The sequence below is a fragment of the Sminthopsis crassicaudata genome, chromosome 3, assembly GCF_048593235.1.
Source record: "Sminthopsis crassicaudata isolate SCR6 chromosome 3, ASM4859323v1, whole genome shotgun sequence".
NCBI classification, from domain to species: domain Eukaryota; kingdom Metazoa; phylum Chordata; class Mammalia; order Dasyuromorphia; family Dasyuridae; genus Sminthopsis; species Sminthopsis crassicaudata.
In genome coordinates, this window is record NC_133619.1 from 328,871,413 (window position 1) to 328,899,380 (window position 27,968).

Here is a 27,968-nt window from a genome sequence, read left to right on the forward strand (position 1 = left end):
TAGCCAGGTGGTGGGTCTACCTTCCTCAAGTCTCTCCTCACTCCAATCCATTCTCCATAAAGCTATTATAGTGATTTTTCCTAAATTGCAGATCTGATTCATAAACTCTGGTGGTTCTCTCTTCCTTCTACAAGTAACTACAAAATGCTCTGTTTGGCATCCAAAGCTCTTTATAATCTAAACCACTCCTAATTTTCCTGTCTTTTTACTCCTTGCTCCCTATCATACACTATTTGATACAGTGGCACTGCCTTCCTGGCTGTTCCAGGAATAAGACACTTCATTTCTCAGCTCAGGGCATTTTTTCTGCTTTACTCTTTAGATTGTAAACTTCTTGAAGAAGGAAATTGCCTTTTGCCTCTTTTTGTACAGTTCCTGGCATGTAATAATCACTTAATAAATATGTTTAATTGACTTAGGAAAGGGATATCCTTCGAAATAATTTCTACATTTACTGTGGTAAATCATACCTCATTGTATTGAAGATGGTAAAAAGCAAGGGTTCTTTTGTACGGTAGATCTGTAACTCACAGAGTGAAGATAAATAAACAGCAAGTATTCTTTAATGTGCCAACAGTCCAAACCAGTCTTCAATAAATAAAAATTTAGCCCTTTTTCAATTGGAAAACAAATTATTAATTATTATCTATGGTGCTTAATTTTATAAACCTGGAATTTTAAAATAGAAAATACTTTCTTGAGATAGAAAGAAATAGATGAAAATATTTTTGTCTCATAAGGATCTTGTTCTGAGGGAAAGTTTCTAGTGCAGTATTTATAAGGTGAGCTTTATGTTTAGTACTGTAAAGAATCATAGAATGTTGGACCTAGATAGAAGAAAAGTTTTATAGATGATAACATTAAAGCTCACATCTCAGCTAAAGTTCCAGATTTCTATGATTTTAAATGTGACCTTTGCTCAAGGTCAGCAATCAATGGCAGAGTCAGGACCATAACCAATGGTTCCTAATTCCTAATACCATGCTTTTTCCTCCTTACTAGACTGCCATAATATCTCAAGATATTATGAAAAAAAGATTTTTTTTCTTTAAATGTGGGCTTTTAATTGTTTACCTTTTAAAAATTATATCTGAGGGCTAATTTTTTTCTCTAAGGAGTTTATCTATATTTTAAAACATAACAGAATGTACAAATTTGATTCATTTCATAGAAATGTACTTTATTGGTTTCATAGTCATTTCTCTAGTTAAATCATTCTCTAAAGTGAGATATACCTGAATATGCAGGCATAGGAAAATGAGTAAGTTGCATTTTGTATACATGAGATGCATACTTATTTTTTATTTTCTTTTTTCCCTTTAGTTTTGTGATGTAAATAGGTTTCATGTTGTGGAATATTTTGAAATGGGTTGATATTATATGTGCTAAAAATTAAATTAAAGAAAAAATGGATAATTGAATAAAAACAATCAAAGCAAAATGTTTATGTTGGGAGGTCTAAGGAAGCTGATAGAAAAAGAATAATTTCCCCACTTGCAGCCTGGAAAGACACTTCTTCTGAAGATCTTGCATAATGTATCATGTTCTGGGTATTAATTTTTATCAGAGATTATACTGGATTAGGAACTCTATAAAAGCATTTGTGCATTTGAAGATATAAACAAAGAATGACCTCTATAGCAGGTTATTTTTTCCTCTAGCAATTACTAACTTTGCAAAAGTTTCCAGTTCTTAATCGTAGAAAATAGCAGTTTGGTATTAATGACCAAAAAGAAGATAAGGGGCCATATTTTCCCCTTGAAAACTGAATTAGTGGTAACTTTAAATTAAGCACTAGCTGTCTCTCATTTCCAAAACAATATATAATCAAACACTTCAAATTTTAATTTTAGAGTAGGTGGGTTTTCAAAGAAAACAGGCAGGAAACCAAACAGAAGTCTTCTTAGATAATAAGTCTTAAATAGGGGGCAGCTAGGTGGCGCAGTGGATAGAGCACCAGCCTTGAATTCAGACACTTAACACTTCCTAGCTGTGTGACCCTGGGCAAGTCACTTAACCCCAGCCTCAAAAAAAAAAAAAAAAAAAAAAATGAGAAGCCTTGGTCTCCTTCATAGAAGAACATCATTTTTAGATACATTAAAATATATAAGATTATAAAAGAAGCCAATGTTGTTGAAACAACGTTATAATTTTTTCATATGCAACTATGGGAACCCTTTAAAATCTATCCACAGACCCCTGGTTAAGAAATCCTCCTCTAAGAAAAAAGATAAGCATATCTCCAGAAGGGGTTCCTCATTGATTTAGTTACATAGCTATTTAGCACTTCTTGCCATATTACATTGTTAGGTGACATAGAGTCAAAAATCAAAATGACTAATGCAGCAAGTATTGCAGGAAGAAGGTCATAGAAGGAAAGGAGTAGAATAAGTAGAAAAAAACTTAATGGAGGGGGTGAAATTTCATTGAAGAATAGATAGGGTTAGGACCGAAGGGAGAAATGGGACAGCATGAGGTGATGAAATGTTCGACATTTAAAATAGCAGTTGGAAAGTTTAGACTAAATGACTTACCTACAGTCGCAGGATTAGCAAATATCATAATTGATATTTAAACCTATGACTTTTGACTCCAAGCCTAGTACCCTTTCCAATATACCACTGGCACATGGAAGCCAACGAGGAAGAGAATTTTGAGCCTGAGTATTTGACAGTGTCAAATGCCACAGAGGAATCAGAGAATAAGGACTAGAAAGATGAAAAAGAACAAACCACTGAATTTAGGGAAAAGATCATTTATGATTTATAGAGAGCTTAAAATTTTTGTAATAGCCTGATTATAGAATTTTTAAAAAATTAATGAATGTTATGAAAAGAGGTGCAAATATGGAAGCATTATCTTTAAAGAAGAGGAGATATACCTCTCAAGTTAGGAGAGAAAAATGAGAAGATACATATTAGGACAGGTATTTTGAGGTCAAAACAAGGATAGATCAAAACAAGACCAGATGGTCTTGACCTTGTTAGTAATAAGCTTATATCAGCACTTAAGAGAGAAGAGGATATGGATCAGCTGTTGTGGAGTCAGTAAGAGGAATAAAAGGATTAGTGAGCAATGTAGCATGAGTTAAACGAAATGTGGGTAGCATGAATATATTGGGCCAATTGTCTTCTCTATGTCCAAGAAACAAAGCATAAAAATCTGACAGTGATTTAGGAATGAGTAAGAAGGTCAAAGGGAGTTATGTGGTAGGATGATGGTAAGGGGAAATGATCAGATAAAATCTACCCTGGACAGTTCAGTGAGGGGTGAACTAATCATCTGAATGATATATGAGTCAAGTCATTGGAAAATCCAATGAGGGTTGAAAACATACTTGGTGTGTGAAAGAAAAGAGACAGGTCATAAGAGATTGAAGGAAAAAAATTATTGGATGTGATTTGTTTAGAAATATATCTGATGTATGAGTGTGTTACCTCTGTCTCTGTGTGTGACAGAGTGGCATGAAAAAGATGAACTTTTATAATTTTAAGTACAGTTTTACAAGTCAGTTTACAAGTCAAATTCAAAAGCAGTGTGTATGTGTGTGTGTGCATGTGTATGCGTGTGTGCAGAATATAAGACTGATTCATTTTTTATGTAAGTGTATTCTTTGAAATTGTATCTATTTCAAAGAGGACATTCTTTGTTCAGTGTTATGATTATTTAATATTAAGATTCTTGGGCAATTAAAAATATCTAATTTAAGTAGTTATTTTGTAAACTATCATGTTATGGATACTCATTTTATATTTTGTAATATTGAGAAGCAAGTTAAGTTTTGAGTTCTGCTAGGGTGCTTGGGGCACATATTGATTAACAAAAGAGCTGTAACTAGTGATTATTTACTAGAGAGCACAATGCTGTCAAAATAGGAGGAATAAGGTTCACTTGGGGTTTGACTTGATTTAAAAGAAGCCTTTTGAAATACTATAAGGTTTCTCTTCTGCTCATGGACCAGGCTACAGATAAAGAGAAAGGAACAGAGTTGCAGCCACTGGAGAAGGTAGTATGCCAATCCTTCCTCTGAGAGCCTGGGTAAGAGAAAAAGGTTACTTAAAGCAGTTTGGTATAATAGAGAGGGTTTAAGCAGTTGAGGGAGAACTACTAGGATGATACTATGTAATTTAAATTCATGAACCTTGCTTTCAGCCTGAATAAGCGCTCTGATCAAATATTTTAGGCTTTAATATGGTGGTAAAGACATAAAATTTGTAGAAAATTTGATAGGTGATGCAGATTTGGAAATATATTTATCTTTGTATTTATAGTATTTACATACATATAGTGTACATTACAACCCAAATTATTCAGTCCCAAAACATAATTGCATATATTAGAAGTTTTAACAGACATTCACATTTTTATGTGAATTTTGTTTTAATAATCTTAGGCCATATTAAAAGAGTCCCAGGGTGTGGGAATAAGGAGATGATAGTATTCTAAGAATAAATAACCAAAGAAATGGTATGCCTTCCTCTGGTCCTTAAAGTATTGTGTTTTATTTTAAGTTACAAGTTCTGGGAATGATAAGGTGGAGAGTTTCAGGAAACAATCACAATAGTGAAGTTTATCCAGTATGTGGATAGTCTGAAGAATTTAAAACTTGGATAATAGCTTTTTATTTTTCAAAATACATACAAAGATAGTTTTCAATATTCACTCTTGCAAAGACTTGTGTTCCAAATTTTTCTCCCTTACTCCTCTGGACAGCAAGTAATCTAATATAGGTTGAACATGTGCAAACCTTTATCATGCTGAGCAAAAAAAAAAAATCAGATCAGAAGCAAACAACCAACCACACAAAGATGAAAATAGTATTTTGTGATCCACATTTATCTTCATAGTCTTCTCTCTAGAAGCAGATGACTCTTTCCATCACAAGTCTATTGGGATTGCTTTGAATCATCTCATTGTTGAAAAGAGCCAAGGCCATCATAGTTGATCACCATATCTTGTTGCTATGTACAATATTTTCTTGGTTCTACTCACTTCACTTAGCATCAGTTCATGTAAGTCTCTACGAGATTTTTTTTAAATTAACCTGCTCATTATTTTGTATAGAACAATAATATTCCATTACTTTTATTTATTTATTTATTTTTCTGAGGCTGGGGTTAAGTGACTTGCCCAGGGTCACACAGCTAGGAAGTGTTAAGTGTCTGAGACCAGATTTGAACTCGGGTCCTTCTGAATTCAGGGCTGGTGCTCTATCCACTGCACCACCTAGCTGCCCCTCCATTACCTTTATATATCATAATTTGTTCAGTTGTTCCCCAACTGATGGGTATCCATTCAGTTTCCAGTTCCCTGCCACTACAAAGGGCTATTACAAACATTTTTGTACAAGTGGTTTCTTCCCCCCAACTTTTTTATTTCTCTGAGATATAGACCCAGGAGAGACACTGCTGGATCACAATGTATACACAATTTTATATCCCTTTGTGCACAGCTCCAAATTGCTGTGGAGAAGTTTTTTTTATTAAAACTTTTTATTTACAAAGCATATGCATGAGTAATTTTTACAATACTGACCCTTGCAAAACCTTTTGTTCCAAAATTTTCTCCTTTCCACCACCCCCTCCCCTAGCTGGCAGGTAGTCCAATATATGTTAAGTATGTTGAAAAATGCATGTTAAATCTAATATATGTATACATATTTACACAATTATCTTGCTGCACAGATCAAGAAGAAAGAAAAAAAACTGAGAAAGAAAACAAAATGCAAGCAAACAAAAACAGAAAGAGTTAAAATGCTATGTTATGGTCCACTCAGTTCCCATAGTCTTCTCTCTGGGTATAGATGACTCTATTTGTCACTGAACAAGTGGAGCTGGTTTGAATCATCTCATTGTTGAAGAGAATCACATCCATCAGAATTGATCCTCGTATAGCCTTGTTGTTCTCGTGTATAATGATCTCCTGGTTCTGCTCATTTCATTCAGCATCAGTTCATGTAGGCCTCTCCAAGCCCATCTGAAATAATCCTGTTGGTATTTCTTACAGAATAATAGTATTCTACAGTGATCTACCATTTAGCAATTCCCCAATTGATGGGCATCCACTCAGATTTCAGTTTCTTGCCCCTACAAAGAGGGCTGCCACAAACATTTTTTGCACATGTGGGTCCTTTTCCCTCCTTTAAGATCTCTTTAAGATATAATCCCAGTAGAAACACTGCTGTATCAATGGTTTGATATCTTTTTAAGCATAGTTCCAAATTTCTCTCCTGAATGGTTGGATTCATTCACGTTCCACCAGTAATGTATCAATGTCCCAGTTTTCCCCTATCCCTTCCAACATTCCTCATTATCATTTCCTGTCATCTTAGCCAATTTGACAGGTGTGTAGTGGTATCTCAGAGTTGTCTTAATTTGCATTTCTCTGATCAATATTGTGTGTTCATATCCTTTGATCATTTATCAATTGAAGAATGGCTTGAACTATTATAAATTTGAGTCAATTCTCTATATATTTTAGAAATTTTTCCTTTATCAGATCCTTTGGGTGAAAAAATGTTTTTTAGTTTATTGTTTCCCTTCTAATCTTGTCTGCATTAGTTTTGTTTGTACAAAACTTTTTAACTTAATATAGTCAAAATTATCTAGTTTATGATCAATAATGATGCCTAGTTCTTCTTTGGTCAAAGATTCCTTCCTCCTCCACAGATCTGAGAGAGAAACTATCCTATGTTCTTCTAATTTGTTTATAATATCATTCTTCATGTCTAGATCATGAACCCATTTTGACCTTATCTTGGTATATGGTATTAGGTGTGGGTCTGTGCCTACTTTTTGCCATACTAGTTTCCAGTTTTCCCAGAACTTTTTTGTCAAATAGTGAATTCTTAATCCAAAAGCTGGGGCCTTTAGGTTTGTTGAATACTAAATTGCTATAGTCATTGACTATTTTGTTCTGTTAACCTAAACTATTCCACTGATCAACTTCTTTATTTCTTAGCCATTACCAAATGGTTTTGATGACTGCTGCTTTATAATATAGTTTTAGATCTGGTACAGGTCTAGGCCACATTCATTTGCTTTTGTCTTCATTAATTCCTGTGAAATTCTTGAACTTTTGTTCTTCCAGATGAATTTTGTTGTTATTTTTTTCTAGATTGGTAAACTAGTTTCTTGGGAGTTTGATTGGTATACCACTAAATAAATAGATTAGATAGTATTGTCATCTTTATTATATTCGCTCAATTATCCAAGAGAACTTGATATTTTTTCAATTGCTTATATCTGACTTTATTTGTGTGCAAAGTGTTTTGTAGTTTTATTCATATAGTTCCTGACTTTCCCTTGGCAGATAAATTCCCGAATATTTTAATTATCCACAGTTATTTTAATTGGAATTTCTCTTTGTATCTCTTGATTTTGGATTTTGTTAGTAGTATTTAAGAATGCTGATGGTTTATGTGGATTTATTTTGTTTCCTGAAACCTTGCTAAAGATGTAGATTATTTCTAATAGTTTTTTAGTTGATTCTCTAGGGTTCTCTAAGTATACCATCATATCATCTAAAAAGAGCAATACTTTGGTTTCTACCTTTAATTTCTTTTTCTTCTCTTATTCCCCAAACTAGCATTTCTAATACAATATTGAATAGTAATGGTGATAGTGGGCAACCTTGTTTCACCCTTGATCTTATTGAGAATGGTTCCAGTTTATCTCCATTACATATGATGTTTGCTGATGGCTTTAAATAGATGCTACTGTTTTAAAGAAAAGTCCATTTATTCCTATACTTTCTAGTGTTTTTGTTAAGAATTGGTGTGGGATTTTGTCAAATGCTTTTTCTGCATCTATTGAGATAATCATATGGTTTTTAAATTTTGATTATTGATATATTATGCAAATAGTTTTCCTAATATTGAACCAGTCCTGCATTCCTGATATTAATCCTAATTAGTTGTGGTGTGTTATCCTGGGGATGATTTTCTATAATCTTTTTGCTAATATTTTATTTAAAATTTTTGTATCAACATTCATTAGGGAGATTGGTTTATAATTTTCTTTCTCTGTTTTCATCCTACCTGGTTTAAGTATCAGTACCATGTCTGTCATAAAGGAATTTGGTAGGAGTCTTCATTCCCTATTTTTTCAATAGTTTATATAGTATTGGAGTTAATTATTTTTAAATGTTTGGTAGAATTCACATGTAAATCCATCTGGTCTTGGGGAATTTTTCTTAAGGAATTGATTAATAGCTTTTTTGATTTCTTTTTCTTTTTTAAGTAATTTATTTCCTCCCCTGTTAATCTGGGCAATCTATATTTTTGTAGGTACTCTACCATTTCACTTAGGCTGTCAAATTTATTGGCATAAAGTTGGGCAAAATAACTCCTAATAATTGCTCTAGTTTCCTCTTCATTGGTAGATAGTTCTGACTTTTCATTTTTAGACTAACAATTTGATTTTCCTATTTTCTTTTTCTAATCAAATTAACTAAAGGTTAATCTATTTTGTTGGTTTTTTCATAAAACTAACTTAGTTTTACTTATTAATTCAATAGTTTTTAAATTTCAATTTTATTGAACTCTCCTTTTATTTTTAGAATTTCAAGTTTGGTATTTCATTGGAGGGTTTTCATTTATTCTTTTTCTAACTTTTTTAGTTACAAGCCCAATTCATTGATCTTCTCTTTCTCTATTTTATGCAAGTAAGTACCTAGAGATATAAAATTTTCCCTTATTAAAGCTTTGGTGCAACCCACACATTTTGGTATGTTGCCTCATTATTGTCTTTCTCTTGGATGGAATTATTGATTGTGTCTATGATTTGCTGCTTCATCCATTCATTCTTTAGAATGAGATTATTTAGTTTCCAATTTCTTTTTGGTCTATTTTCCTCTGGCCTTTTATTGAATGTAATTTTTATTGCATCATGATATTAAAAAAAGCATTTACTATTTCTTTCTTTCTGCATTTGATTTTGAGGTCTTTATGCCCTAATATATAGTCACTTTTTGTACAGGTTGCATGAATTCTGAGAAAAAAGTGTACTTCTTTTTTTCTCTATTCAATTTTCTCCAAGGATCTATTATATGTAATTTTTCTAGAACTTCTCCTTTAGGAATTTAGATGCTATATCACTTAGTGCATATATGTTTAATATTTATATTGCATCATTATCTATGGTACCCTTTAGCAAGATATAATTTTTCCTTATCTCTGTTAATTAGATCAATTTTTGCTTTTGCTTGATCTGAGATCAGGATGGCTATCCCTGATTTTTTTTTTTTACTTCACTTGAACCATAATAGGTTCTGCTCCAGTCTTTTACTTTACTCTATATGAATTGCTGTTTTCCAGGTTTGTTTTCCCAATTAGGCATTTTACATGCATATGAATTGCTCTGCTTTAAATGTGTTTCTTATAAACAATATATTGTAGGATTCTGGCTTTTAATCCCAGTCTGCTGTCTGCTTATATTTTATGGGAGAGTTCACCCCATTCACATTTACAGTTAAAACTACTAATTCTGTATTTCCTGCCATCATATTATTTATTTATTTTTTAATTTTGTTTTTTATTAATTTTTATACTTATAACATTTTCTTTGACAGTACATATGCATAGGTAATTTTTTTTTACAACATTATCCCTTGTACTCCCTTCTGTTCCAAGTTTTTCCCCTCCTTCCCTCCACCCCCTCCCCTAGATGGCAGACATTCCCATACATATTAAATAAGTATATCCTAGGTACAATATATATGTGCAGAACTGAATTTTGTTGTTGTTGTTGTTGTTGTTGCAAAGGAAGGATTGTATTTGCAAGGTAAAAATAATCTGGAAAGAGAAACAAAACAAAACAAACAGACAAACAAAAAAAAAAAACCAATGCTCACAGTTCACACTCATTTCCCAGTGTTCCTTTTCTGGATGTAGCTGATTCTGTACATCATTGATCAATTGGAATTGGATTAGCTCTTCTCTATGTTGAAGATATCCACTTCCATCAGAATATATCCTCATACAGTATCATTGTTGAAGTGTATAATGATCCCCTAGTTCTGCTCGTTTCACTCAGCATCAGTTGTAGCTCTCTGTATTCCTCCTGTTGGTCATTTCTTACAGAACAATAATATTCCATAACATTCATATACTATAATTTACTCAACCATTCTCCAATTGATGGACATCCATTCATTTTCCAGTTTCTAGCCACTATGAAAAGGGCTGCCACAAACATTTTGGCACATACAGGTCCCTTTCCCTTCTTTAGTATTTCTTTGGGATATAAGCCCAGTAGTAGCACTGCTGAATCAAAGGGTATGCACAGTTTGATAACTTTTTGGGCATAGTTCCAGATTGCTCTCCAGAATGGTTGGATTCTTTCACAACTCCACCAACAATGCATCAGTGTCCCAGTTTTCCCACATTCCTTCCAATATTCATCGTTATTTGTTCTTGTCATCTTAGCCAATCTGACAGGTGTGTAATGATATCTCAGAGTTGTCTTAATTTGCATTTCTCTGATCAATAGTGATTTGGAACACTCTTTCATATGAGTGGAAATAGTTTTAATTTCATCATCTGAAAATTGTCTGTTCATATCCTTTGACCATTTATCAATTGGAGAATGGCTTGATTTCTTATAAATTAAAGTCAATTCTCTGTATATTTTGGAGATGAGGCCTTTATCAGAACCTTTAACTGTAAAAATGTTTTCCTGATTTGTTACTTCCCTTCTAATCTTGTTTGCATTAGTTTTGTTTGTGCAGAAACTTTTTAATTTGGTGTAATCAAAATTTTCTATTTTGTGATCAATAATGGTCTCTAGTTCTCCCTTGGACATAAACTCCTTCCTCCTCCACAAGTCTGAGAGGTAAACCATCCCATGTTCCTCCAATTTATTTATGATTTCATTCTTTATGCCTAAATCTTGGACCCATTTTGATCTAATCTTAGTATGTGGTGTTAAATGTGGGTCTGTGCCTAGTTTCTGCCATACTAATTTCCAGTTTTCCCAGCAGTTTTTGTCAAATAATGAATTGTTATCCCAAAATTTGGGATCTTTGGGTTTGTCAAACACTAGATTGCTATTTTTATTCACTATCTTGCCTTGTGAACCTAACCTATGCCACTGATCAACTAGTCATCATATTAATCCCAAATTATACTTTTGTCTTTCACTTCCCCCTTTCCTCCTCCTAATATTTTACCTATGAGCACTACTTTCCTCAAGCAATCCTCCCCCTTTAGAGACCCTTCCCTTTTCTTATATCTTTCCCCTACTATTTCTGTTTTCCCTTCTATTTAGTCTACTTCTTTCCTTTTTCCCTTTCCCCTACTACTTTTCTATAAGGTGAGAGAAGTTTCTTGATAAAACCAAATTTATCTAATATTCTTTCTTTTAGGCAAATCTGATGGGAATCAGATTCACACAATATTTGTCACCATCCTTCTTTCCCTCAATTGTAATAGATTTTCTTTGCCTCTTCTTGAGATGTAATTTCCCTTATTTTCCTTGTACTTTCCCCCTTTTTTCTATTACAATCTCCTTCCCACCTCTAATGTCTTTTTATATTATAACAGGAAAATCAGATTATACATGTATTCTCTATGTATAACCATAACAGAAATTGTTCTCTAGAGTTGTTTTTTTTTTTTTTTTTTTTTTTTTTTTTTTTTTTAGCTTTTCTTATTTTATTATAGGAGGTCAAATTTTTTATTTTGCTCTGGTCTTTTTGTCAAAAATAAATGAAATAAATGGAGGCACCAGGAGGGAGGAGGAGGAGGAGGAGGAAAAGTAGGAGGACCCGGCTTCTGGCTTGTTTTCTGACTTTCCCCATCCTACACCCATGGAGGCTGCCAGGTCCTCGGCTAAAGCGGCCAAGGTCGGGGCAGGAAACGGGGGTAGCGAAGGGAGTCTTCTTCCTCCTCCTCCTCTTCCCTCTCTCCCTCCCCCTCTGGCAACACTGGGGTCCGCAGGATCTGGGGATTCGGAGCCCGCCCATTCCTCGAGACCCGCAGTGGGCCCGGGCTCCCTGGCCCCTTCTACCGAGCTTCCAGCTTACAAGTTGCAAGACTTCGATATGCTAGCTACAGTGGGCACAGGTACCTTTGGACGAGTTCATCTAGTGAAGGAAAGAACAGCCAAACATTATTTTGCATTGAAGGTGATGAGCATTCTGGATGTCATTCAGCTAAAGCAAGAGCAGCATGTGCACAATGAAAAGTCAGTTATGAAAGAAGTCAACCATCCATTTCTCATCAGATTATATTGGACCTACCATGATGAAAGATTTTTATATATGTTGATGGAATATGTTCTGGAGGAGAACTTTTCAGCTACTTAAGAAACATGCGACGGTTTAATAACAGCACAGGACTATTTTACTCTGTGGAGATTATCTGTACAATAGAATATCTGCACTCCAAAGAAATAATTTACAGAGATTTAAAACCTGAAAATGTATCATTAGATAAAGAAGGCCATATCAAGCTCACTGATTTTGGATTTGCTAAAAAGCTAGTAGACAGAACATGGACACTCTGTGGGACACCAGAATACCTTGCTCCAGAAGTCATACAAAGTAAAGATCATGGAAGAGCAGTAGACTGGTGAGCTCTGGGGATTCTGATATTTGAGATGCTGTCTGGATTTCTCCATTTTTTGATGACAACCCATTGGCATCTATCAAAAAATTCTTGCAGGCAAAATAGACTTCCCCAGGCATTTGGATCTCTATGTAAAAGATCTTATTAAGAACTTCTTGTGATAGAGAGGACAAGATGACTAGGAAACATGAAGGAGGACATTGATAAGTTAGAATGTATACAGAAGAAGATGACCAGAATGGTGAAGGGGACTGGAAACCATGCTATACAAGGATCAATTGAAAGAAAGAATGGAGCAGATGATCTGAAAAAGCACCGGTGGTTCAGGTCTGTGGACTGGGATGCTGTACCCCAGAGAAAACTGAAGCCTCCGATAGTGCCGAAGGTTTCCAATGATGGTGATACATCTAAATTTGAAGCTTATCCTGAAGTTGACTGGAATAAGACACCAGCTGTGCCTCCTAAGGACTTAGACATCTTTAAGAATTTCTGAGTACAGGGAATCACATATAGAAAGAAACTGTAAGAAGATGTGGAATGGTCTGAGCACATTTGAAAAAAAGAACTGGGCATCTGCCAACATGAAGAAATTCTTTCATATGGATGAGGAAGTTTCCACACTTATATATGCACATATTTATATAAAATGAAATTAGAGGGCTGGTGAAGTTTAATTTTAATTGTATAAATCTGGCATTAGTTGAACAATTGTTACTACAGAAATCTACTTAGTAGTAGATTATTTGATTAAATTGATTACTTTAGATCCTTTAGGTTAGTGTTCCTTTCCTGCTATGCCAGATCTTTTTTTTTTTTTTTTTTTTTTTTTTTTTTGGTCTTTTGCTTTATCTCATACACTTAACTTTATAAGTTTATACTAAACTTGTGACATTGTAAACACAAATTAGTATATATGTATATAAAGAAAATAAAATCAACCTAAGCACAGGGATTGTGCAAAGATGTAAATGTTTGTACTTTGCAGAGTCTATGATTTTTATTTTTCAGATTTTTTTTTCAAGATTCTCTTCTTTAGGGAGATAAAACTCTTAAAGGACAAATATGTTTTTATTCATCTTAAACATTTTATAATTCTTTGTATAAAAAAATTATGTTAAGATTTGTCATTAAAATGTCCAGTGCTTCAAAAAAAATTTAAAAAAATAAATGGAACTCACCAGTTTCATTGAATATCCATCCTCTTCCCTGAAAGAAAATGCTCAGTTTAGCAGGGTAATATATTTTTGGCTGCACTCCAAGTTCTTTAGCCTTTTGGAATATCAGATTCCAGGCCCTTCCATCCTTTAAAGTGGAAGCTGCTAGGTCGTGAGTAATCCTTATTGTGGCTCCTTGGTATTTGAATTATTTCTTTCTAGTTGCTTGTAATGTTTTTTACTTGATCTGATAATTCTGAAATTTAGCTACGATATTCCTTGGGGTTTTAATTTTGGGGTCTCTTTCAGGAGGTGTTTGGTGAATTCTTTCCATGGTCATTTTATCTTCTGATTTTATGAGATCTAGGCAGTTCTCTTTGATTTTTTTCCTTTTCACAAATTCTGTTTTTTAAGGAGTTATTTTCTTTTTCTGTTTCACAAATTCTGTTTTTCTGGGAGTTTTCTATTTCCATTTTATCAAATCGTTCTTTTAATGAATTATATGCCTTTCCAAACCCTCTTGCAAAATTCTCATTTCCTTTCCCCATTTTTTTCTAGCTCTCTTTTAAGATCCTTTTTAATTTCTCCTAGGAGAGTCTTGTTTGGGGACCAGGTTTTATCACCTTTTGGGGCTTCATCTGGAGATGATCTACCTTTATTCTCCTCAGTTTGAAGCTTGTTCTTCTCTTTCACCATAAAAGCTATCTATTGTCAGAGTCCTCTTTATTTTTTTACTCATTTAAAAAAAAAAAGTTAAGGTCTACTTTTAGGACTGGAGAAGTTTTCCAAGCTTCCTCTATAAGAGGCCATGGCTGTGCTGGGTCAGTGATGACTCACTCCCCATACTGGGTGGATGTGGCCAAGTCCCATGAGATTCTAGTGTTTGGGCGTTCACTATTTACCTTTGTGTTTTTGTTGGATATTTTATAACTTTTCTGCTGATCTACTGGCTTGCAGCCAGGGCAGAGTGGCCAACACTGCTGTAGATTCCTTCGTAGATTCTCTGCACCACCCTACAGAGTCTATACCACCTTGGGACTGTGCACTGTCAGGGCTGGCTTTTGTACTCAGCTGCTTATGCTTTGCGGCCTCCTTACCATTTCCAGTTGAAACAGACTTTTTCTGGTCTGTTTCCTCCCCATAGATTCTCTGCCATGTGGAGTCTGCACCACCCTGGAATTCTGTGCTGTCTTTGCTGTTGTTTGTGCTCAGCTGTTTGTGCTTAGCTGCCTCCCTCCCATTTCCAATTCAAAGAGACCTTTTCTGGTGATCTTCAAAATTATCTTCTGCTGCACTCCCAATATTTTTAGGTCCTGATGGTCCAGAGCTAATTCAGAGGCTAGATTTCATAATTAGTGTGAAGGTAGTAGAAGAAGGTCAGAGAGAAATGTGTGTCATCTCTGCCATCTAAGCTCCATCCCCGGATGCTGGAGAAGTTTTAAAGTAGCTATGGATAGTAGTCTTCAAGTACTGGTAAAGCTGTGAGGTAAAAGAGGAATTAATCTTCTTTTGCTTTAGAGTAAATTGCCCACCAGATGTATTCCTTGAAGTAGATTCTGGTATGTCCTTAGGAAATTTCATTATCAGGAAACTCATAATCCTGTGAAACTTCTTAAGCTTTAGTACTTATACCTTATTAATACCTTTAGTTCCATTTGCCTCTCTGATTGGAGGACAGAATTAAAAGTATTCTTTCCCAAGAAAGAATTTAAGAAGGGTGCTCAGCCCAACCATCTTTTCATTAGAATTGCTTGGAGCATTATATTGCTGAGAATAACTAATTCATTTATAATTTGATCACTGTACAATGTTGTTGTTACTATGTACAATATTTTCATTTTGCAACAATTCATATAAGTTTTTTCAGGTTTTTCTGAAAGCAGCTCTTTATACATTTATAAACTTTTAAAGTCTATCAATCATTGGAATGTCTACCATGTTACCTTGCATGTTGCAAAGTAAGGTATGATTCTTGTCCTTTTGGAACGTAAAATTTAGCTGAAGAGATCAAATGAATAAAAATGAAATGAATAGAGAATGATTTAATACTGCAAGATGTGTTATTAGTTTTGTGTAGGCAAATGGTATTGAGCTCAAGTATAAATTATCTCAATGGCTGCATATTCACTTAGAAAAGTAAAAATTGGCACCAGTATTGTATGTTTTGTTAACTATTTCTGAATTAAATTTTAAGGTGGGTCAGGTGGTTTTGTGGCTGTGAATATGATACCTCTGATAATAGGCAGTGTTGTATAAAGAAGGGTGAAATGAGCTGGAATGATCAAAATTTCACTGAGGTAATAGGAATTGAACTATACCCTTAGGATAAATAGGAAAATGAGATTCTTTGAAAAATGTAAACAGAATTCTAAAACATAATTTGTACCTAGAAATAGAAAGAAATCTATTTGCATATATATATGCATATATATATATGTATACACACACACATATATTGCTAAGAAAGTTGGTGCTATAGTATCTAAAATGTACATATTTTAGGTGTATCACATACATTGAAAGGACATAAATCAAATAATAAATTGCATTGTAGAGCAGTAATATCAAATTGTATAAGCAAATAACATTGGTTCTCATAAACTCTCTGATGGGATTTTTTTGCTATAGCTAAAATTGAAAATCAAAATATGTGTAATTTTAATAGAATTTCAGAGACTATTAGTATTATGTCTAATACACTCAAAAATAAACATTGGAAAATGGAAATATAACCTCAAAATAGAGACTACATTGTATACATACACACATATTCATATATATGTGCATATGTACATGTACATAGTGGAGTTTATTTCAATTTACTTTGTATACTAACAAAGAATATAGTTAATATTCAAGTTACATAATAAAACATTTTAATAAATATTTTATAACTTTAAGTTTGATATTATAAATAAAATTTAACAGTATTATGCATATATAGTAAAAATAATGTTTTGGATCAATATATTAGTCATTTCCAAATAATAACAATCACAGGATAGCCTAGGACTATATATCACTTCAGTACTCTGGAGTCATCTTAACTCTTTTGGTTTTTTTTCCATCCACTAAGAAATGTAGTTTGTATGTGGTAACTATGAAATGTCCTTACTGATGATTAATAGAGGGAGAATCTGATATTAACTTGTTTCTTTAGTTCTTCAGAGAACTGTTATGAAGATTTGGTCCAGAGTTTTCATTGATCTCAGTGACAGATTGTAAATTGCAGAGCATGTACTCATTTTCACTGGGATTGGGAAAGCAGGCTGCTGATGGACCACATGCCTCTTTCAATATTTCCCAGTGTACCAGAACTAGATTAAAATATAATTTAATATCTTATTTCCCCCAATTGTGTATAAAAACAACTTTTAACATTTGCTTTCAAAAATGTTTCTTTGAAATTCTCTCCATTCTTACCTTTCCTCTTTCCCATTGAAAAGCCAAACAATATAACCTATTGTACAATCATGCAAAACATATTTCCATGTTAGTCATGTTGTCAAAGAAAATAGACAAAACAAAACCTAAGTGAAGTGAAGAAAGTTTTTAAAAGTGTGTTTTGATCTATATTTAGTCTTCATTTTTGTCTCTGGAAATAAATAGTATTTTTCATCATATGTCCTGTAGGATCGTCATGGTTCATTGTATTGCTGGGAATAGCTAAGTCATTCACAGTTGATTATTACACAATGTTGCAATTACTATATACATGTTCTTTTGCTTACTTGACTTTGCATCAGTTCATGCAAGTCTTTCCAGATTTTTCTGAAAGCATCCTCCTGTCATTTCTTTTTATTTCTTTTATTATTTTATTAAAGCTTTTTATTTTTCAAAACATATGCATGGACAATTCTTCAACATTAGTCCTTGCAAAAACCCTGTGTTCCAATTTCCCCTTCTTCCCCCATGCCCTCCCCTAGATGGCAAGTAGTCCAATATATGTTAAACATCTATCTGTCATTTCTTATAGCACAATTTTATCATCACAATCATATGAAGCAACTTGTTAAGTCATTTCCCCAATTGATAAACATCCCCTCAATGTCTGATTCTTTGCCACCACTAAAAGAGCTGCTATGAATATTTCTCTCCATATAGGTCTTTTTCTTTTTTTGTTTTTATCTCTTTTGGATACAGATCTAGTAGTGGTATATACTTTTTTTTATTAAAACTTTTTATTTTTCAAAACATATGCATGGGCAATTCTTCTATATATTGTATTTCTCTTTATCAGAGAAACTTGCTATACTTTTTTCACAATTATAATTACTACATATATATATATATATATATATATATATATATATATATATATATATATACTTTTATCCTATTTTCCCTCTGTTTATCCTACACTGTCTCCTTTCAATCTTTCCATTATGAAGTGTTTTATTTTTTGACTTTCACCTCTCCTAATCTATCCTCCCTTCTATCAGTCTCATCCCCCTTAGTTTATCCCCTTTCTTCCTTACTTTCCTGTATACTATAGCAACTCTTGAAGACCATTTACTGTGTCACAAATAGGTATAATTTGTGTCAATAAGGGAGTTACTCTGTATTCATAAAAATTTCCAGTCTTCATTGTATTACCGAAGAGGGGAAATTCTGTCCATTTTCCCTGATATAATGAGAAATTTGTTCATGGAGAGAGTAACCTCAAGAGCAAGAGAAAACATTCCAACCCAGAAACTGGGTCTTTGGCCAATGATATCAGCAGTTTTTCTCCTCCTAGATGTAAGCAGGAACAGCCAGAGAAGATTCATGGTCTTTCATTTTAAAAATTAATTCCTGGAGGATATTGTTCTCCTACCCTTGCCACTATTTGTCATAACTTACTGAGATTAGTGCCGATTTGTTGGCTAACAGACATGAATACTATTACCTCATTCCAATTTACCTTCTGACCCCATCCTTTTCTCTAATACCATGCATGTTATAGTTTGTTCCTAATTTTACAGAAATCAGAAAGAAAATAATATGTCACAGTGAAAGTGATACATTTAAATAATGCAAAATAGCTAAATATTGTAAATATTAATGGAACTTTTAAAATTATTGCTTAAATTCATAAGTATATAAATATTAGCTCAAATATTCTTAATTATGACAAACAAGGATCCAGAAGTAAATTAGGATGTTATCATGAAGTTCCAGATAATAGGGAAAAGAAAAAAAAAAAAAAGCATTGTGTAGTCAGATACATAATCTGAGTTTCAGGAAAGCTGTTTTTTCAAAAAATTCAGAGAAAAATAAATTGGCTCTCATGCTATAGATTCTAAATGAGAATATATTTATTTGGTAAGGATGGGAAAATCTGAAAAATGAAATTGAACTGTAATCTTGAACTGCTGTTGTTTGTTCTTATTTTCTATTTTTTGACTGGGTAAAAGAGATTATTTTTTGCCTCAATTGCTACCTAGCCTTAATCACTGAATGGGTTGAGGCCTCAGTCAAACTGATACTTGTTAAAGATCTTAGCTTAAAAAGGCTAAGGTTTCCCATTGCATCCAGGGCCATCTCCAGTCATCTTGATCAATATCTGGCCACTGAATGCAGATGCCTCTGAAGGGGAAAAGGAGGCAGATGACCTTGCACAGCCCTCTCTCACTTAAATCTAATTCACTTGCATGGCAATAGTGATAATAAGTAGAGATCATAATAGAGAATAATAGAGAAAAGGCAGAATTATTTATTTGTTTCATCTTTTTCAACAAGAATAAAAATTGTAGATTAGAAAAGTTATAAAGATATATCTAGCATCAAGGTCTTCCCTTGTTTATCAGCTGGCCTCTATGAGTTACATTGCAGGTAAACACCCCTATCCATGCTCAGCATCTACAGGGCTTGAATGCAGTTGTATTGCATGGACATCAGCCAGCTCTTAGCTTGCTGGAGACAGGAAAGCTAACAGAATTGCTGATGGATCAATAGACCCAGGACCCAAAACTGGACTTTGGAGTTCACCATGCTGGGTGAACTCCATACACAGTGCCAGTTGTCTGCTGAGAAGCTGCAGGCCCTGAGTGGCTCAACTAAGTCTCATACCTCCCCTCTGGCTTCAGGGTTTGCCTTAGAGCCTCCTGAGCTGCACTCTCACCCTGGCAGCACCTCCAGGGCAATGATTCAAGGTGCTGAGTTGGAAGAAGTAGGCATTAGTAACCAAGGACTACAACCCTTGCCTGGCCTCATTCTGGGGCCTAGTTGGTAAAACCCTGGAACCCAACACATGGACATGGCAGTTTCTCTCCACCGGCCCATAAACCTCTTGAAGCTATCCTAAGCTGGAGCTACCTCCAATTCTGAGCTACTTCCTTATGATCACCAAAATGTTCCACATATTTTCAGGCTAGGCAAAAAACTTCATGGAAGTTTTGCCCTAATGGCAGAGATGACAGCTCAGCACGGAAGAACGCAGAGATACTGGGTTAGCCCAGAGGCCTCATGGTCCATTGTGTGGCCCCTTGAGTTTGGCTTCAGTCCTGTCAACATGGTCACATAAAGAGTGTTCTTTTTGTTTCACTTTAATATTATTACCTGCAAAGTGGATATCTTCAACATAAAGAAGATCCAACTCACCTCCAGTTGATCAATGATGGACAGAAACAACCCCACCCAGAGAAGGAACACTGGGAAGTGAATGTAAACTGTTAGCACTACTGTCTATCTACTCAGGTTACTTATACCTTCGGAATCCAATACTTATCATGCAACAAGAAAATTGGATTTACACACATATATTGTATCTAGGTTATACTGTAACACATGTACAATGTATGGGATAGCCTGTCATCTAGGGGAGGGAGTAGAGGAAGGGAGGGGAAAATCTGGAAAAATGAATACAAGGGATAATGTTATAAAAAAATTATTCATGCATATATACTGTCAAAAAATTTTTATAATTATAAAATAAAAAAATCATACATAACCCCCCCAAATATATATATTATTACCTGCAACGCCAGATTTTTTCTGATAATCAGTCTTGAAGCAGAGGAAGGGGCTGCTGAATAATGGTGGCTTATAAGTAGATACTTTCAGAAATGACTTGTTAGAAGTTGGCTATTCTAATCAACACTTTATGGGCTTCTATTTGATGTGTTGGATTTCTTCCCTTTATTCATGGTGCATTGCAGTATAAGATAGCAGAGAAAATAAGCAAGTCATCTTGTGATGAGTGGATTTCTTTTTCAAATGAATATCTGCCATATTATTGACTTGTTAACCACAGTGAAGGTTCTACAAATATGTACTGGTGCTTAACAAATTCTGTAAAATTTTAAAATCTGATACTTTAATTTTTAATAACTAAGTAATAATAACATATTTTATAATATCTATTCTCAGAGCCTGGTAGAATACCAAATCTTAATTCTATCAGTATACCATTCTTTTTATTAGAAACTGTTATTACTAATGGTGTTCCATTTTATTAGTACATTTGCAAAACAGATATGTGATTAGTAGACATTGCTATGGTATACATATAAAAATTGTCCTTTTTGTCAAGAGCATCTTCTTTCATTCTATTATTGATTCCAACTTCACCTTATTTCACCTATATTTGAAAACTAGCTTTTATTTTCAATTGCTGTTTGTCAAACCAGTCCTTTCAGTTGTTTTGTAGCCATTCACATGTAGAATAGTATATTTGAGTTGTTCTTAAAGCATTCTTTGTCCTTTTAGCTCACCACAGAGGAGCTATTTTGGCATGTTGTTATCATCTAATCTCTCCATGTGTGGTTCAAAGAAGTTCAAAATTGGCAAGCATTGTATCAGTGTTTGTAAACTGATCAAATCCTAGGATTTGGTATTTTGTAAAGTGCTACATTTTTATCCATATGCATAGATAAATATGTATGTATTATATATATAATATGTATATAAATGTGACTTCTATTTCTCTCACCTCATGCTATCTCCAAATTGTGAAAGATAAACAAAACCTGTTACAAATTTGTATAGTCAAACAAAACAAATTTTCACAATAGCCATGTCAAAAAATGTTCTTTTTGGTATTATTGAGTCTTTATCTCAATTAGGAGGTAGTTTTCATGTTTGATCATTTGGTTTCTGGAATTGTGATCAATCATTAATCTGATCAGAGTCCTTGATTCTTTCAAAGTTGTTTGTCTTTACCATATTGTTATCATTGTACAAATTTTCTCTTGGTTATATTCACTTTACTTTGTATCAGTTCCTATAAGTTTTTCCAGGGTTCTCTGAAACTATCTCATTACTTTTTTACAGCATTATAATATTCCATCACAATTATATAGCATCACTTTTTCAGTCATTCCCTAATTCATGAATACCCCCTTCGGATAACCATTCTTTGGCATCTCAAAAAGAGCTATAAATATTTCTGTATATCTTTAGAATTTGTTCTACATAAGGATAGTCCTTCCCTTAATTTAATCTCTATCTCTCTAATTTTCCCTTTTCTCCTTTCCCTCCTATTTCCCAGTTGAGTGAAATATATATTTATATTCAATGCTTTATGTGTATTCCATTTTTGAACAATTGAAATGAGTGAGGCTCAAGTGTCACTTTTAAGTTACATTGTAGTAGTCATCATGTATATTGTTTTGCTTCTGCTTATTTCACTACATCAATTAATAAAAAATCTTCCCATATTTCTCTAAATTCTTCCTAGTCATCATTCTTTATTTCACAATAATATACTGAATTACTGAATTACTATAGTTTATTCATTCCTTCTGTGTAGATCCCAATTTGGCTCTCCATCTTTTTATCTCTTGCTCTCACAGCTCCTCCCTTTTCTGATCATCATTTACCTGGATGACCTCAAGGCCCAGAATATGCAAAACCTCTCTTCAAAGTCCATGACCACTCAAAAGAGATTAAACTAAAAATTCATGCAGGAAAAGATGAATGGATAAAAAAAAAACTATTGTCCAGGCTTTTGTTATGTAGTTAAGTGGACAATCATGAATTAATCCAGCAGTATGTATATTTTAGCCAGACATTGCAGATACCTAGTTCATTGTTTCTAAAATTGAATAGGAAGAAGAGAATGAACTTTCTTATATTTGGGAAAATTGCTAGCACTTTAAATGATTTCTTTTTTTCTGAATACATCCATTTTTTTATTATAGCTTTTTATATACAAAACATATGCGTGGATAATTTTTCAACATTGACCCTTGCAAAAAGTTCTGTTCCAACTTTTCCCCTCCTTCCCCCGACCCTGTCCCCTAGATGACAGGTAGTCACATACATGTTAAATAAGTTTTATATATATATATATACACACACACACACATATTCGTACAGTTATCTTGTTGCACAGGAAAGATCGGATTTAGAAAGAAGGTAAAAATAACCTGAGAAGAAAAAAACAAAAATGCAAGCAAACACTAAGAGAAAAAGTGGAAATGTTATGTTGTGGTCCATACTTATTTCCTAATGTTCTTTCTCTGGGTGTAGCTGGTTCTGTTCATTACAGATCAATTGAAACTGATTTGGATCCTCTCATTATTGAAGAGAGCCATGTCCATCAGAATTGATCATCATGTAGTATTATTGTTGAAGTGTATAATAATCTCCAGGTTCTGCTAATTTTACTTAGCATCAGTTCATGTGTAACGTGCTGTTGTCTCCAGAAGCTGCCGATCACTCTCTGGGAGGAGAACTGCTGTGTCAACTCAAATCTCTCAGACAGATTCTTCTTCCTATAAAGAGCCTTCCTGCAGAGAGCAGCCTCAAGTCTGTCTAGAGCAGAGACTGAATTTTTTCCTCCAGAGCTGCCCTCTTTATCCTCCCAGAGAATGGGCGTGGGATAATGCAAGGGCTTCTGGGAAGAACCACTTCAACCAATGAACTTAATTCTCCTAAGCATGCAAGCTCTTCCCCAGGAATTCACAAGTCAAACTCCCAGGAAAGACTGGAACTAGAAAATTGTCAAGTACCGACTTAGCACTTAGTAAGAACCTAATATCTTATTATCTCATTAGCACTTAGTAAGAACCTAATATTCATGTATGTCTCTTCAAGCCTCTCTGTATTCATGCTGCTGGTTGTTTCTTATAAAACAATAATATTCCATAACATTTACATATCACAGTTTATTCAGCTATTCTCCAATTGGTGGGCATTTATTAAATTTCCAGTTTCTAGCCACTATGAAAAGGGCTGCCACAAACATTTTTGCACATGTGGGTCCTTTTCCCTTTAAGATTTCTTTGGGATATAAACCCAGTAGTTACACTGCTGGATCAAAGTTTGATAACTTTTTTTGAGTATAGTTCCAAATTGCTCCCCAGAATGGTTGGATCTGTTTACAATTCCACCAACAGTGCATTAGTGTCCCAGTTTTCCCACATCCCCTTCAACATTCATCATTATCTTCTCCTGTCATCTTAGCCAACCTGACAGGTATGTAATGGTATTTCAGAGTTTTCTTAATTTGCATTTCTCTGATCAACAATGATTTGGAGCATCTTTTCATATGACTAGAAATAGTTTTAATTTCTTCATCCAAAAATTGTCTGTTCATATCCTTTGACTATCATTTGAAGAATGGCTTGATTTCTTATAAAGAGTCAATTCTCTATATATTTTGGAGATGAGGCCTTTATCAGAATCTTTAGATGTAAAAATATTTTCCCAGTTTATTGCTTCCCTTCTAATTCTGTCACATTGGTTTTATTAGTACAAAAGCTTTTTTAACTTAATATAATTGAAATTTTTTATTTTGTAATCAATAATGATCTCTAGTTCTTTAGTCATAAATTCCTTCCTCCTCCACAGGTCTGAGAGGTAAACTATCCTATGTTCTTCTAATTTATTTATAATCTCATTCTTTATGCCTAGATCATGAACCCATTTTTATCTTATCTTGATGTATAGTGTTAACTATGGGTCAATGCCTTGTTTCTGCCATACTAATTTCCAATTTTTCCAGCAATTTTTGTCAAATAAGGAATTCTTATCCCAAAAGGCTAGGGTCTTTGCACTTGTCAAACACTAGATTGCTATAGTTATTGACTATTTTGTCCTGTGAACCTAACCTATTCTACTGATCAACTAGTCTATTTCTTAGCCAATACCATATGGTTGTGGTGACTCCTGCTTTATAATATAATTTTTTTTGCTCAATAATCCCATTGTTTAATCCTTTTCACTTTTTTATTACAAAACAAATTTATATTTATATATATTTATTTACAAGATATATGCATGGGTAATTTTTCAGCATTGACCCTTGCAAAACCTTCTGTTCCAACTTTTCCCATCTTTCCCCCCCACCCTCTCTCCCAGATGGCACATAGACCAAAACATGTTAAATATGTTAAAGTATATGTTAAATATAGTATATGTATACATATCCATACAGTTATTTTGCTGCACAAGAAGAATTGGACTTTAAAATAATGTAAAATTAACCTGATAAGGAAATCAAAAATGCAAGTGGACAAAAACACAGGGATTGGAAATGCTATATAGTGGTTCACATTCATTTCCCAGAGTTCTTTTGCTATATATAGTTGGTTCTAATCATTATTGAACAAATAGAACTGATTTGGTTCATCTCATTGTTGAAGAGGGCCACATCCATCAGAACTGATCATCATATAGTATTGTTGTTGAAGTTTATAATAATCACCTGGTCCTGCTCATTTCACTCAGCATCAGTTCATGTAAGTCTCTCCAGGCCTTTAATATTCCATAAAATTTATATACCACAATTTATTCAGCCAATCTCCAATTGATTGCCATCCACGTAGTTTCCAGTTTCTGGCCACCACAAAGAGGGCTGCCACAAACATTTTGGCACATACAGGTCCCTTTCCCTTCTTTAGTATTTCCTTGAGATATAATCCTAGTAGTAGCACTGCTGGATCAAAGGGTATGCACAGTTTGATAACTTTTTGGGCATAGTTCCAGATTGCTCTCCAGAATGGCTGGATGTATTCACAATTCCAGCAACAATGTATCAGTGTCCCAGTTTTCCCACATCCCCTCCAACATTCCACATTATCTTTCCCTGTCATCCTAGCCAGTCTGAGAGGTGTATAGTGATATCTCAGAGTTGTTTTAATTTGCATTTTTCTGATTAGTAATGACTTGGGGCATCTTTTTATATGGCTAGAAATAGTTTCAATTTCTTCATCTGAAAATTGTCTGTTCATATCCTTTGACCATTTATCAATTGGAGAATGGCTTGATTTCTTATAAATTAGAGTCAATTCTCTATATATTTTGGAAATGAGGCCTTTATCAGAACCTTTGACTGTAAAAATGTTTTCCCAATTTATTGTTTCTTTTCTAATCTTGTCTGCATTAGTTTTGTTTGTACAAAAGCTTTTCAATTTGATATAATGAAAATTTTTTATTTTGTGATCAGTAATGATTTCTAGTTCCTCTTTAGTCATAAATTCCTTTCTCCTCCACAGGTCTGAGAGGTAAACTATCCTATGTTCTTCTAATTTATTTATAATCTCATTCTTTATGCCTAAATCATGAACCCATTTTGACCTTATCTTGGTGTATGGTGTTAAATGTAGGTCAATGCCTAGTTTCTGCCATACTAATTTCGAATTTTCCCAGCAGTTTTTTTTTTCAAACAGTGAATTCTTATTGCAAATGCTGGGGTTTGGGGGTTTGTCAAATAGTAGATTATTAAAGTTATTGATTATTTTGTCCTATGAACCTAACCTATTCCACTGTATATCTTTTTACAACCACTCCAACATTAATTAAACTCACCTTTTGTTATCTTTGTGAATTTGTTGGCTGTAATATCTGTTAGAGATATCTAATAGAATTTATTTTCCCCAGTTAACTGCTTCTTATCCTAGATGAATTAGGACCTTCATTAGTTTTAATGTTTTGAAATAGATGCATAAAGATTTATACTAAGTAAACTGCCATTTTTTTTGCTTTGAAAAATTATAGACTGAATAAACATCTGTCAAATAGTTTTCAAAGTTGAGATACCAAAATCTAGGACAGGTTAGTTCATGTGTAGATAACCAAATACTCATTTTCACTACTTTTAGTTTGGTTTTATTGCAGTGATTAAAAATTAACTTCAAGTTATAGATATATGGTAGGAATTAAGGTTCTTTGGAAAGACTAACTTCTTATAAACATAGAACAATTATAAAATACTTTGTGAAATATCTGTGGTGATTAAAAAGGTTCCGAGATACTTAGCTTCTGAGTAATTTTATCATTTTATTAATAAGGCCAGCATATTATTAATAAAAGGATGGTCATTTAGCCATTTCTCTTAGACCAAAGACTCCTAATGGTGGTGGGGTCTTATAGCCCTTTAAAGAGGATGTATTCCTGAGGGATGCCTAATCACTTATGATTGGTTAATATAATAGTAGATAGGCTGTCTTGGAGCACATGACTTAAGTCACTCAAATCTTGGTCAAAAAGACATCAATTATGACCTCTCTTGTGAATAGGGAGAATCAAAATCTCTGATCTGTCTGAGCAAACGATGAGCAGGAATATTAATAATTAATAATAGCCTAAACTTAAATTTTTTCTTCTGTTTGGTTAGATCTTGACCTGGGTAAATCTCAGAGTAATCTACCATATTGTTTGGTTTCTAGATGAGGAAATAGAAAAATCTTGGCTCTAATACAATAATTAGTTATTAAATATGAGAGAAATATGCATTTCTCATATAGCTATATTTAAAATCTTGTTGGGGGATGGAGACAGGATGGCAGACAAAAGGCAAGGACTTGAATAAGCTCTCCCCTAAACCTCTCTAAAACATTTAATACCTCAAAACAAATTCTGGAGTGATAGAACCTACAAAAGGATGGGGTGAAACAATTTCCAGCCTAAGGCAACTTAGAAGAACAGTAAGAAAAATCTATTGCACTGGGGTGACAGTTGGAGCACAGTTTATCACAAACACTTCAGCAAATCAGCAAAAGTTCTGTAGGTCTTGGAGATGACTGAATCAGGAGCAGCAGTGTTTCCAGTGGCAGTTTCTAAACTTGGCCCACAGATGGTAAGGAGATTAGACAACTAGTCAGAAAGAAGTTACTAGCATCCCTTTGCTATCACCAGGTACAGGACTCTGTTGTATGACCAATACTTGGTTCTGGGTTTCAGTTCTGGAGTGAGGAGGAACACTAGCACACACAGAGCTTGTGGCTGTAGCTCCAGGGTAGAAAATAATGCTTGTGGTTGTTCACAGACCAGAGCATAGGCCAAGAGAATAATGAACACACCCTTCTCTATATTATATC

The 27,968-nt window shown here is 33.9% G+C and overlaps 1 protein-coding gene and 1 pseudogene across 1 annotated transcript in view; both read left to right on the forward strand.

Annotated features, from left to right (window-relative positions):
* Window positions 1-27,968, forward strand: part of STXBP5L (syntaxin binding protein 5L) — a 420,610-nt gene that overhangs the window by 41,946 nt on the left and 350,696 nt on the right.
* Window positions 11,809-13,340, forward strand: LOC141559534 (cAMP-dependent protein kinase catalytic subunit PRKX pseudogene; annotated as a pseudogene).